The sequence below is a fragment of the Pimephales promelas genome, chromosome 14 (genome assembly GCF_988280905.1).
Source record: "Pimephales promelas chromosome 14, fPimPro1.hap1.1, whole genome shotgun sequence".
Classification (NCBI taxonomy): domain Eukaryota; kingdom Metazoa; phylum Chordata; class Actinopteri; order Cypriniformes; family Leuciscidae; genus Pimephales; species Pimephales promelas.
Window position 1 is genome coordinate 17,457,268 of NC_142782.1, and position 13,762 is coordinate 17,471,029.

At 36.7% G+C, this 13,762-nt stretch overlaps 1 long non-coding RNA gene across 1 annotated transcript; it reads left to right on the plus strand.

Moving 5' to 3' along the window:
* The first annotated feature begins 4,357 nt into the window (after window positions 1-4,357).
* On the plus strand, window positions 4,358-13,415 carry LOC120485371 (uncharacterized). Its single transcript, XR_016146422.1, has 3 exons — window positions 4,358-4,432; window positions 12,988-13,098; window positions 13,201-13,415. It is a non-coding gene; the product is annotated as an uncharacterized LOC120485371 (long non-coding RNA).
* The last annotated feature ends 347 nt before the right edge of the window (window positions 13,416-13,762 follow it).

The window sequence follows — 13,762 nt, forward strand, 5'->3', positions numbered from 1 at the left end:
CTCTGTGTAGGTTTTAGTAGCTTTCTACTTCTCTGAAACAAGAGAGAGAGAGAGAGAGAGAGAGAGAGAGAGAGAGAGAGAGAGAGAGAGAGAGAGAGCAAAGCACTTTTCCACCAACATTTGTACTGAGTGAAGTTTCTTTGGAGTCTCCTTGAGACAAGTGACCAGAACGGTCCAAAGTGAAGGCCTTATCAGTCACCCACACAATGGTGCCAACCCATGAATTATATTGGTGGGGGGAGGAGGAAGCCACGGAGGGGCTTTGCGCAAACCGGCCGCATTGTGGACCGTCTGGGTGACAATAAACACCTCCCCATTCGCTTTCCTCCATCATTCAAGGGCAATATAGCAGATCTGGACCTAAACTATAGCTCACTATCAGTACTATCACTGCCTGACCTGGCAAAGAGATGGAGGTGAGGCTCAAGGATATCTCTCACTGGACGGGCAGGGGAGGCAGGGGTGTTAAGAAAGTGATTATAGCCATTCTGTTGAAGATGGAAGTGTTTTTGTGTGGAACAGAGGATGTGGCTAAAACAGATAAAAAGAAAATGGGAGCAACATGCTCATATTTTTTTTGAAAAAGCTCCAAGTTTTAGATATAGGCCACTGAGTTAGATTAAAAGCTTGTAATTATGTAGTAAATGCCTTTCGTAGAAAAGAGAAAAAAGTGGTGTGCATGTGTATGTGTGTGTGTGTGTGTGTTTGTTTTTTCTCCAAAAATCAGCATGGTTAAAATGTGATATTAAGTTACTACAACAGTTTAATAAACAATAATTTAATTAAAACTACAAAATGTTGCAGAATAATGTAATATATGAATAAATAATAGCCTATAAAGAACCTTTGTGCCAAAAGAGTTCTTTCTTGTCATTATAGAACCTTTTTAGCATAAAAGTTTCTTTGGAGTTGAGTAAGGAACCCTATGCTTCTTCATACATAGAAACCCAATGAACCTTTTTTTTAAGAGTGCAGTTTTTCTGTCATTTATTTTGTCTCGATGAATATGGAGAATAGGACAAGGGTAGATTGACAGATTAAAATAAATGTAAAGTAAGAAGTTAAAATTTTACTCGCCATAATCAATTGCAGATTTACAGTGATGCAAAGACCACGTGTGTTAGGAGCTTGAGCGAGTGAGTGAAAGACAGCAAGACAGAGGAAGAGAGAGAGAAGTGCAGGTCGATGGAATCATGTCTGCATGGATGTATTGTTTTCTTTTTTGCCACAAGCTGACAGCATCACTTAATCCAGAGATGACATGTCGATGTGCGTTGATCATGTTCAATGAAGATCAACAATTAAGGCTCCCATGATGAAAGGCAAGATCAATCAAAGTGATAGTTTGCTGCTGATCCCCCCCAAAAAAATGAATTATGAAGACTACGAAAGCATACAAAATGCTTGGTATTAAATACAGTAGAAGGTGACAGGACACAAACATTTGAAATAATTGAGAAACTTATTATAAAGGTCTCTAGAAGGTCTTTTTTTAAGAAAGTCATACCTTTTTATTTAGATTTACATGGTTACACTGTTTTTATTTCACATAAATTATTTGTGTGGTTTACTTTACATTCAAAGTATCTTGAAAAAAAAATAAGCAGCAGAACTATTTTCAACATTGTTAATGCTAATGATAATAAAAATACATTTTTTTGATCACCAAATCAGCAAAGGATGTCTGAAGGATCATGTGACACACTATGAAAATTGCAAAATACTGTTTCGCGGCCATTAAAAAATATTATTGTCAGGAAAATGAATTTACTCTCCATTGGCTCATTTGGCAACCTGGGTATATTGTAAGAGAGCATGTGAAAATGTAATGACTGGCAGTGGGTAACTCAATACATGAGAGTCAGCAATAAATCAAGACATATAGAGGCATATATTCATTCAGACACCCCAGAGAGAGAGCACTGTATATATATATTGAAGGCATTCTGCCTTTTCAAATTTAGAAGCCTTATAGTAATCCAGTTTGGTTATACTGATACATAGCAATAATAAAATAACCAGCAAATCCAGCCCAGTTTAATGGCGCTTTCACCGATATATCCAGTGCTAAGGGCAAGAAAGCTTGAAATGAATCCACTAAACATACATACACAGTATGTATTTTCCACAGCCCTCATTGTCCCTTATTTTGACCGTGTCCTTAAGATTTATTCAAACGTTTGACTGTAGCACCTAAACTTTCCATTCATATCCTCTTTCATTTAAAGCAGAGACCCAGAGAGGAGTTCTGTGTGAGTAATCTAAATGGCTTGTGTCACTAGAGCCTGAATGCAATATCAGCTCTGTTATTATAGCAGTGGCCCTCAGGAGGGAGTGAACTGGACTAGTCTGCATTAGAAGCATTACTGTTGCTCCTCATTCAGCTCTGACTGTGAAAGTTGTCGAGCCCTGCTGACAATTGAATTGTTTTGGGCCTGTAAATGAGAGTAAACTCTATTAGTAAAGGTTTTATGGGGCTAAATTCACCTGTCTACTCTCTAAGCCGCTGTTGCTATGGTTTATTTTAGAAGTGTCGTGATACCCAAGGCGCTACATGTTGTACGTGATGCCTTTGTCAGGGTTTTTAAGTGTTTATGTGTGCGTTTAGTCGGAAGGCTTTCGGTTGGAGGTAGATTTTTGTTTTTTGCTGAAAACAAACATAAATAAACCAGGAAAGAGCGATTGCTGGGATCTTGTGTGTGTGTGTGTGTGTGTTTTATCAGCAGGGTCCAAAATGAATACTCGCCAAGTGCCTGAATGTGAGTAACAATTGACTTTGGCGAGTAAATAAAACTGGCCAGTTGGCTGGTAACTTTATTAAGTTTTACCAGAGTTGAAATTGTATCATAAGGTTTATAGGATGCCCAAAGGCTTTTTCCTCCAGATCTCCATGTGTGGAATATTCCTTGCATAAGCCACCAAAATTGATAATATGAGGGACAAAGTCAAGATGCATCATGTTTATGTGTAACTTTAGTGAGAAAATGAGGGAGATGCTGCAGGTGACAAATTCTCCTGCACTGTTGGTCAGAAACAAGGACAAAACAGATAAATAATTGTAATAAATATGCATGTATATTATTTAGAAAAAAGGCGTTGTGCAAGATGTAGAAGAGGAGGACAAAACAAACTCAATGTAGATGCTTTATTTACAGAAATGAAAGGGAAAACACTTCAGGGCTTCAAATCACATGTGTATACATATAGATGACCTAACAAAACTAAATACAGAGACTGATGAACGACAATAAGGTGAAGACAGGTGAAACAGATGAGGGATGCTGGGAAGTGTAGTGCAGATACAGACAGACAGGTGCAGACAAAGAATGTGATGCATACACACCATATAATATTTGTGTATATATTATTTTGGACCCTGTTTGTTTTTTGTTTTTTTAAAAAGAAAGAAAAACAGAAGAAACAAGTTGCTGCATGTATGAATTGTGGACTCTCTGGCATGTTTGTGAGCACAAGCATGCTAATTTGAGTTAAGTTGTTAATGCACCGCTGAGGACGGCTGACAGGAAACCAAATGAAGCAAACTAAATATGCCAGTGTTGACCAAAAGACGAGAAGTAATAAAGAAAATGAAAGCAAATTTAAAGCAAGGGACGGCTAGGAAATGGCAAGCAATGTGAAGCAAAAACAGTGGAGTTTAATTCGGTACCCTGAGGGGGCTCATGTTGTGTGACAGGGGTTCACATGTAATCACTGTAAATGCTGAAGTGTTAGCTACACCCCACTGTTTCACCGCAGTGGCACTCTCACACCTCCCCTGCATGGCCTCATTACCCCCTCCCTTACATACAGCCATTAGGAGACACTCCTCCCTCTTCTCTTCCACTCTCCAAATACACCACATTGAGATTAATTCTAAATAATCAGCTACATTTCTGTTTATTTATTTATTTATTTTTTACTGTACATTTACAATTTGGCTTTGAGCAACCAAAGGTTAAAGATTTGCATTTAATTGATTATTTTTTTTATTTTTTTTATTTTAATTTCAATTTAGTTTTTGATAATTTCAGCCATTTTTTACTTTTAATTCTAGAAATTATAATCAAATCATCCCTTAATTAATAATATAATAGTTGACAATAAATATTAATAATAGGAAACAATCATTCTTTTACCTCATTATATTCTTCTAATTTACTATTAATAATATTAATTCCCAGGAGTTGAAAAATCACGAGTTAGGCAAAAAAAGTGTGAAAGAGTTAATTTTTTTTTTTTTTAACTCAAAGACTACAGTTTGTGTTATTGGAACTCCCCGGCTGTGTGTGTTGTATTTTGGAGTTCATTCATTGGTGTTCAGGAGCGTGTTTTAACACTAGCTACACCTGGAGTTATTTTTGAGAAGTGCACCACGACACGACCCTGCTGCTGCTGCACAAAGGAATAATGGACTTATGTGCCACGTCGTGAGGTAGGTAAAAGTGTATAAAACTATTTAAAAATGTTCTATATTTTCTGACAAACACGTTTGGTCATCGCGTAGCTGTTAGGCTAGTTACTGTTTACTAACGTCAACGACCATGACAAACTTGCTGTTGAAGTATAAGCCATACTTGTTTCAAATTTTGAACTGGCTGTTTGCGTGGGGTTTTTGTCGATGTAAACGAGTTAACATTAGCTAACCGTCTTTCCATTCACGTGTTTCTGTAAATGAGTGTTTTGCCGTGAAATTGATGCATCAATGCATTACAGGCATACGTGGGTACAAAATTGCAGTGTCTAATGTTACCCTGGATAATAAGATATAGTTGAGCTGTGCTGTGTAGGTCTGCAATGATTTGAATTGTAGCTATGTAAGGTTAGGCTACGTATTAGCGTGGTGACCCACGATGTGCGTGATTTTCAGCTTATATATTATATTTTTTGATTCTCAATGAATGGTGCTAGATTATATTATGCCTCAGTAGTAGTATCCCTTAGTAAGTCCCTTAATAAACATTTTTTTAACAATTTATTAAGAAGAAAAGAAGACAGAGTAAGTAATATCAAAATAAGAAGAAAGGTGAAATAATATTGTTGACAACAATAATAATAATAATAATAGTATATATTTAAAAATAAACAAATAAACAAACAAACTAATAAATAAATAAATAAAAAGTCTGAAGGTACTGAAGAATTGATGTGATATTGTTAGAAAACCATATTTGATTAAATCAGAAGAGCCCTAGACTAAAGATACTTTCCGAAAGGTAATGTTTCTTTTTAGTAGTAGTTTTATCTCTTACTTATTTAAATTTCTTGGAATATTTAAAGCATTACACTGCATTCAGCAGAGTTAATAATACACTGAGCCTCATAATGCGCTAATGTGCGTGTATGGCTTTTGACGCACAGGTGTGCAGTTCGTGATCAAACTTGAAGGGCATGTGAAATGAGCTGATAAGTGCTTCTTGATTTACTGGTGCTCACTGTGTGAAATCCACAGCGGAGATTGTGTGCAGTTAGTGTAGTTATCTGGATGGGATCAGCAGTGTCTACGACGGCAGAGGGGTGCGAGCGCGAAGCACATGGGGTCTTTATGGGCCCTCTGGCTCACTGACCACAGGCCATTAACTCGCATAGAGCCCAGAGCCCGAGCAGCCGAGCACAGAGAGCGCTTGAGCCGTGACCCCACCCGGGATCACCTTATTACTCCTGCACATTATGTCTCCCACTGCGATCCTTCTATTTAAGTGACTTCAGCAGGAAAAACGAAGCATGGGGTGGAAGGAGAGAGAGTATGTCTATGTGTGCGTGTTTTTGTGTTTAGGTTGGAGATCTAGACAAAAAGAAAAGTAATTTATTGGATGTGTCCACTTGTCTTGGGCTACTTGGAGGACAGATGCGGGGTGGATGGACAGCATCTGAGGGAGGAAATAAAAAGGACAGGACACATGGATATAGAATCAAGTGGCCAAGCTTAACTGAAGCTCAGAAGTTCCTGTGAGGAAGGAATTAGTCCGGCATGTGTCTCTGAGAGAGAGAGATGGAGGGAGTGGGAGGAGTGGAAATGGAAGTTGATTTACTTTAAGAGCCACGTTACACTTTACAGGCTGCCCCATAAAACTTCACATGTTACAGGCCTCTATAGGGACATCAGCTAAAAGTGTGTGCCTCTAGCTGCCACATGTTGCTGCGGTCAGGCCAGTACAGGTAGTATTCATCAACTCCTTCTGAAACATGAGGGGGTCATTATCACTAAGATTTATGAAAAAGTAATAACATGAGCATTTATCCAAAACATTTGTATAAAGAGTTCCAAATATTTATCTTGATAAAAATTAAATTAATTGTATCTGCAATCAAGCACTTTTTTGAATTAATTTACTTTAAGTAATGAAAAAAACATTGCATCACCTTACATATTACAAAGAAATACGGATGGATGGGTGGATGGATGTTGTGTAATCTCTATTAACCATCCCATCTGAATGCCTGGGAGTCAAGTGACAAGAGTCAGACTGTTCTGGGCATGTGCCAATTTTTCCCTAACTTCTTAATCAAGTCCGTGATGTCAGATTTGCTTTGTCTCTCACATGTTAATTCAGTTGTTAATGGAAGCTGAAGTTGCAAATGTCCAACAGCTCAAATACACCAGTACAAGCCGTCAGAAATGTGCACACATCAAAACAGAAACATGCGGATGTGTGACAGTTGGTTTCCCAAGTCAAAGGCTGTTGATCAACAGTGAACTTTGACATAATTTACTTAATTTCACCCATTCCTAACTCATACTGTCGTATTTCACTATTATTATTTAATTTTTTAGTGGAACACAAAATGAGAGTAAGAAGATGCTTCACTGCTATAAAAAAGAGACAATGAAAAGACCAGAATTAAAAAAAAAAGTTTTAAAGAGAGTTCTGATCTACGGAAGATGATTAGGGCCAAGCAATAGCAAAAAAATAAAACCATCTCGAGATTAAAGTCATTATAATGCGAAATTAAACTCATTAAATTTCGAGTAAGGAAGTTGAAATATAAATTCATTAAATATCGAGAATAAAGTCGTTGTTTTTCAAGAAAAAACTCGTTAAATTTCGAGAACAAAAGTCGAAAAACAATCTTGAGAATAAACTCATTAAATATCGAGAATAAATTCACTGTATTTGTGAGAGAAAAAAAAACGTTAAATTTCGAGAAAAAAGTCGAAATAATCGTGATAATAAACTCGAGAAAGTCATTGTGTTTTAAGAATAAAAGTCGAAATGTAGAGAATAACGCATTTGATCAGTGTTCATTGCATAGCCTACTGATAGAGGACATGGCAGAGTTGGATCACTAGTCAAGCTATATATTCGACTATATTTCAGTAACAAAGAAATACTATCAATTTTAGCAGTAATGTATTGCATTAAAAGTGTCACTAAGGCCCTGTTTACACGAGAACGCTCGTGGGTGAAAACATAAAAATATTTTATTAGATGTGCCTTTCGTTTACACGGCGACAGTGTTTTGGGGACTTAAAAACGCAAAAAAAGTGAAACCACCCTCCAGAGTGGAAATCTTAAAAACGCTCCACCGTCGCGTCCCCGTGTAAAGGGTAAAAACGCAAAAAGTCTGCTTGACAGTGAAGGTTGTACGCAGGTGTGCGGACTTGGTATTGTTGTACGGTAGTGCTCCACATTGCCACCTAGCCGCCTGGAGTGCATACTACATTGCATTTCACAGACTTTTACGTCACCATATGCACGCGGATTTCCCACCCAAAACGCTCGTATAAACGCTCGTATAAACGCAGAATAAAAAGTGATAACGCAACACCACTTATTGCTCGAACACAACAACTTTATATTTAATGAGTTTATTCTCAAGATTGTATTTCAACTTTTTTCTCGAAATTTAACGAGTTTAATCTCGCATTATAATGACTTTAATCTCGAGATGGTTTTATTATTGCTTGGCCCTAATCCTCTTCCGTACTGATCAGTGAACAAATTAACTGATCTGGTTAAAAAAAAAATTGGAATGAATGATTCTTTCACAAATCAAACTGACTCTTCAATGACTCACTGATTCAGTGATTCAGTTGGAGCGGTTGCTAACAGCACTGGAGTCAGAGATAATCCACACATTTGTGGTGTTTTTCAGTGTTTTCTCTGAATTGTTTCAGAAAATGTTCCATGAAAAAATAAAAATAAAAATAGAAGAAAAAGTTATCAGTTAGGTCAGGTTTGAAATAACACGAGGACGAATAAATAATGACAGAATGTTAATTGTTTTTAGCGCACTATCCTTTTAAAAATAAGTTACTGTGTTAAGTGTGATGTTTAAGTCCATTCAGTGTTGAAGCACTGTATGTGTGTGCGTTTGCAGTGGGGTTTCGGCGGACAGTGTGTGTAGGTACTTTAGTTTTACTGCTGCTCTGATTTCTATAGGGCCCAGGGGTGAAGGCCAATGTCACGGACATTTCACAAGCACAGCTGATTTATAGTGCAGTCACTGACTTTTTTAAAACATGGCCAGACAAATCCATGTTTTCCTCCTGCTTTCAGGGTTTACGGCCCCCTCCGAGCTTCACCTCACTCCTTCCCCGGCCCCACCATCAACACCCTACTGTTCACATTACAGCACAGTTAGTTTGCCCTATGGACCACCCGTTTGGAAAACACACTCCAATGCCCTGGAGTCAGTGTGTTTATCCTAATCCTTTACCCCCTGCGTGCTTACTGAGAACACAGGAAGTGTTGCTATCAGTTACGGATGGCTACGGCACACACACACGTCTTAACACACACCTTGAATACTTCACCGCACGTCCCGCAAATGAAAAAAAAAAAAAAAACATTTCACTGTAGATCTTCCAAGACAGAAAGTAATCGACTCGATTATCTGTTTAAAAGATAAACACAGGAGCCCTTTCATTAGTGATGTTACGTTCGTGAACGAATCGTTCTTTTTGAACGAATCTTTTAGGTGAACGAATCATTCTCGTTCACGTTATCCATTGACTCATATTTCTCGTTCACTGAAATTCCCCCTTCTACCACTGCGCGCCGCTATTGCGCGCATGCGCAGCTCAATGAACCGTGTAGCTCTGTGGCCCGTTTCATTTGTCAAAGACAAAGAGTGACTAAACCTCGAGCCAATAGCCTTCGAGTATGATACGGGACGGAGCATGTGATTTGTTGAATCTAGTGAACGAATACGCCCTTTATTGAGTTGCTTGAGTTTGAACGTGTCCAATGAACTGTTACACACATCTCGTTCGTGAATGAAAGAACCAGTTGTTTGAACGTCAAGATAATAATGACGACGAAGTTAACAGTGCAAGCTGATGGTTTAATCTAATAAAAGAAAGCTTAAAATTTTCGTTTTTACTAAAATCTACAAACTACATCAGGTAATCTGCTAACTTCAATATGAGTGGCACCACTAGCACTGGTGTTGTTTTGTGTGCATTTTGTATTATTTATTTTTATTATTGTTGTTTTATGTTTCAACGGTTTTATACTTTAAAAAATAAATAAATATGTCATGTCATGCACTTTTGTTTGTTTAAAAACTGTAAAACATTAAAAAAAAAATAGAGTATTGATTATTTGCGTCACGTCATTCCAGCTCATTTGCGTCACGTGACTCACGTCAGCTAATAGCATTTCAGCTTGGGCTTAGAAGGCGCCTGTAATTGGTTGGATCTACTCTGCTGAATGAGTCTGAACGAGAGAGAGATCTCCCGTTCGTGAACGAATTGAACGAATTGAACGAACTGGTTGCTATACCCAGTTCGTGTACCAGGTCGGCCATTCTGTCAATCTAGTTCATCAATCAGCAGAAAGTGAATGCAAAGCGCTGGTATCCGTACTGTGAACGCGCAATTCATAACTTACATACAGAAAATAACTCCTCGTTTAACTCGTTATGACCAAACAAATAAAATGTTAACTAGCCTGCCTAGTATGCAAACAGATTAAAAAACACTTGTGATTTGGTCATCCGAAAAGAGTGTAATTTAAAAGATAAAAAGAGTGTTGAGACTTTGATCGCTTATTTAGACTTATTTTATCAATTTAATGAGTAGCCTAGGGCACAATTTTTAATAAAGTGAAATCAGTTTTTATTTTGTAACAAGTAAATACGTTGTTAACACATTTTGCCGCACCTGCTGCTGATGTATATGGAAAAAAAAACTGAACGAATCAGTGAACGAGTCTGAACGAATCATTTTGGTGAACGAACTAAAAATGAACGAGTCTCTGAAAAGAATCAAAATTTCCACCACTACCTTTCATTAACCTAATGAAGACAAAGCACACTGATGAGCTATTAAGTCAATTTACAATATTCTTAAGAAGACAAAAATCAGAAACGGACCCCAAAGGAAAATGTTCATGCAGTGAGAGTTTCTCCAAGGTTTAAACAAATTGTGCGATATACCCTCCGGTTCAAGCCAGTTGACATCTACCCTCAGCGTGAACTCTTCTTCTTTTCTGCTCTTCTATCTCACACACCAACAAGCTTTCATTAACTATAATTAGCTGCACACAGTCTGTGCATCTCCAGTGAGCTGAGATAGAGAGAGAGACTCAGTAGAACAACCTCACTACAAGGGGAGAGCGGACTTAGGAAAACATGGCTGCCACAGGAAGAAAGCTTGTGTCTGCACTGCGGTCAATGTAAATCAAGATAGACCTGCCAAATACATGAAGTACACTGATATATGGAAAACTTAATGGAAAACTTTTTACCACTAAATTAAACAGATAAACACATTGATTTATAAACAAAACAACTGTGTGGTAGCATAGTGTGTGTCTTTATCTATATTTAAATGTTTTAATTGCTACTTTCTTTGTTACTCTGCACTAGTTTTTTAAAAACCTTTTTTTTTAATTTGGCACTATTGACATTGAATGAAAGGCTCATTATTATGCGTGTCTTTGTCTCTCTCAGGTGAGAATCACCTAATTATACATGATGAGGGCTGGTCTGTTCACGCCCATTCGCATATTGCCTTGGCAAACAATAAATGTCTTTTACAATATATCTCAATTCACAGTTTTATGTGAACGATTAGGAGGATGATTTTCAGATCATTGTGATCATTGAAAACTCTAGGCCACAACATACATTAATCAAAAGTCTTGTGCACGCATATGTGTTCTGATGCCTTTTTTTCCCAATAACCATGCATAAACCATATTCTCTCAAAAATACAAACATGTACATACATGTTGCTCACATATTATGGTTGCCCTGTTTGTGCTAAATATAGTGTAATTTCACCTGTGCCATTAATATGTTTATAAGCAACTTAAAAAGCACAGATGTCAGGGCATGTCAGAACACCCCAAGGACCCCAAATACACATTGGTGGGTTAAAGTGGGGGTTAAACACCCAGGGGGTTAAAGTGACAGTAAATATGTTTAAATTTGTACAAATTTGTTAAAAATATATGTTGTTCTTTTTAACTTTCCATTCATCAAAATAATAAAAAGCAGCTCAAATTTTCAACATTCATAATAATAAATGTTTCTTGAGCTTTTAGAATAATATCTGAAGGATCATGTGACACCGAAGACTGGAGTAATGACAGCTACAAATTCAGTTTTGCCACCACATGAATGATTTACATTTTAATACATTTAAATAGAAAACAGTTATTTTGAATTGTAATAATATTTCATAATGTTACTGTTTTTACTCTATTTTCATCACATAAATGTATATTTCTCACTGACTCCAAATTTTGAATTGGCAAACCTAAGGCAAATTTGTTCCGTCCTAAATTGAAATAGAGGAATAGAGAGAGACATAGAGAAGAGTTTAGGAAACACTGTAAACACCCCTTTTATCTGCGCTAACTGAGATCTGGGCCAGTGTTAGTGAGGTTGTGGAAGGTAAATGTGAGGGCACAATCCAGGACCTGAGAGAAAGCAGACTATGGTGACTCCTAGAGGAAAAGAGAAATGAGGTAGAGAAATACACATACAATATAAACAGTCATGTGCTTCTTTTTTTCCAAGGGCTCTATATGCATATCAATGTTTTTAGGGATCTAATCAGTATTATAAAAAACAATAGGTGTCCAAGCTGTTTTACCATGTCAAAGTAGTAAAATTAATTTCATAATTGAATGTTAATAATATAAATGTGCCTTCATTTCTTTATTTTAAGAAAATTATGATATTGGATTATCCCTCACAATCCACCTTTCTTTGGGGACCAATTCAGACTATTAAGTTGTTTATTAGCTTGCATATTACTATCATATTATCTTTTACTAGTAGGCTACTTATAAAGCACATATTAATGTCATATTTTGACATGCCTTAAATTTATACCACTACCTTAACCTATCCAATTTAACAACCTTACTGACAAAAAGCAGTACGTTTATTGAGGTAAAAGTCGTAGACTCATAGTTAATAGTGATTATGTGTTCCCAAAACTACCATATGTGTATATTAATCTTAAGAAAAAGGGAAATATAAATTTGACTTTATGTCTTGACTGAAGGAAGAAGTTAAATCAACAAAATGGCAGTTGCATTTAATATATGGATGATATGAAAATTATTATTTAATCATGAGATTTTCTAATGTAGCAAATGAATAGATGGAACTAAAAACCCATTCTGTAGTCTCAGTTAATGAATTTTTCGAAGTAATGGTATGTCAATTTTATAATACAATGAATATTTGACACATTATTTATCTGACAATACTAAGGCAGGCAACGGAAAACACAGATGTTATGAGAGATGGGTACCAAACATAAGCAAATACTTCAGATTCATCCGAAATAATTCCTTAATATAACATTTGCCCTGTTACCTTTGTCCAGTACTCAAGAATCCATACACACCAACAACCCAAAACACATCAGCTCCACCATTTCAGATTCGCTCATTATTGCACACATTTTTTTTCTTATCTCACCCTTTTCTTTCAACAAACTTATTCTCCTCCATACTCTAGGGTTTTAAATCCATCTCCTTCCCCCTCTCTTTCTTTCCCTCTCTGTCGTTTTCTTTCTCTCAGCTGCCCAAACAACAAGGCCTGAAAAAGATTGCAGTTCATTTCAAAGCGCAGTGGATGGAGGCCTCATTTACGCGCTCCTGGCAACTCAATCAGCCCAGCCAGCCCTGATGAGTGAGTGACTAGTTTCAGACTGCCAGTCAATATGTGTCTGCCGTGATAGAATGTCGGCATCTTCACCTCTCTCTCCTTCTCTATCTCTCCTTTTTCCCCTAGTCTAATCAATGTTATCAAAATGGAGGAAAAGGGAAAAGGAAAAACATTGAGACGCAATAACTATATCTCACTCTCACACCAACAAGAGAATCACATTAACCTGATACAGACTGTGAGTTACATTTGTGAAGAAAACACATGTGAGAAGGTGGTGATGATGATTCTCTTTTGCTGTCTTGTTTTATAACTTGAAAAATATATATTTTGACCCAATTAGATGTCCGTTTATATTGTATTATATTATTCTTTATTATATTCAATTAATTTTAATAATATACTTCACTGTATTTTCCCTAATAAATAGGCCTATTAATGTTTCATATGATTTTATTTTTAATAAAGATTTTTATCCATTATGATTATAACACCTTTTTTTACTTTATCCCTATTTCATGAAATTTAAAACATGGCTATCTTTGAATATGTGTATTCAAATAATCAATGTATAAATTGCATTTTTTTTTCTTTAAATAAATCAATAGATTTGTAGGGGGGGGGGGGAAGATAGTGCTCCATTACTGACCCATAACACCCGTCTAGAAACATGTAACTGTACTCATCA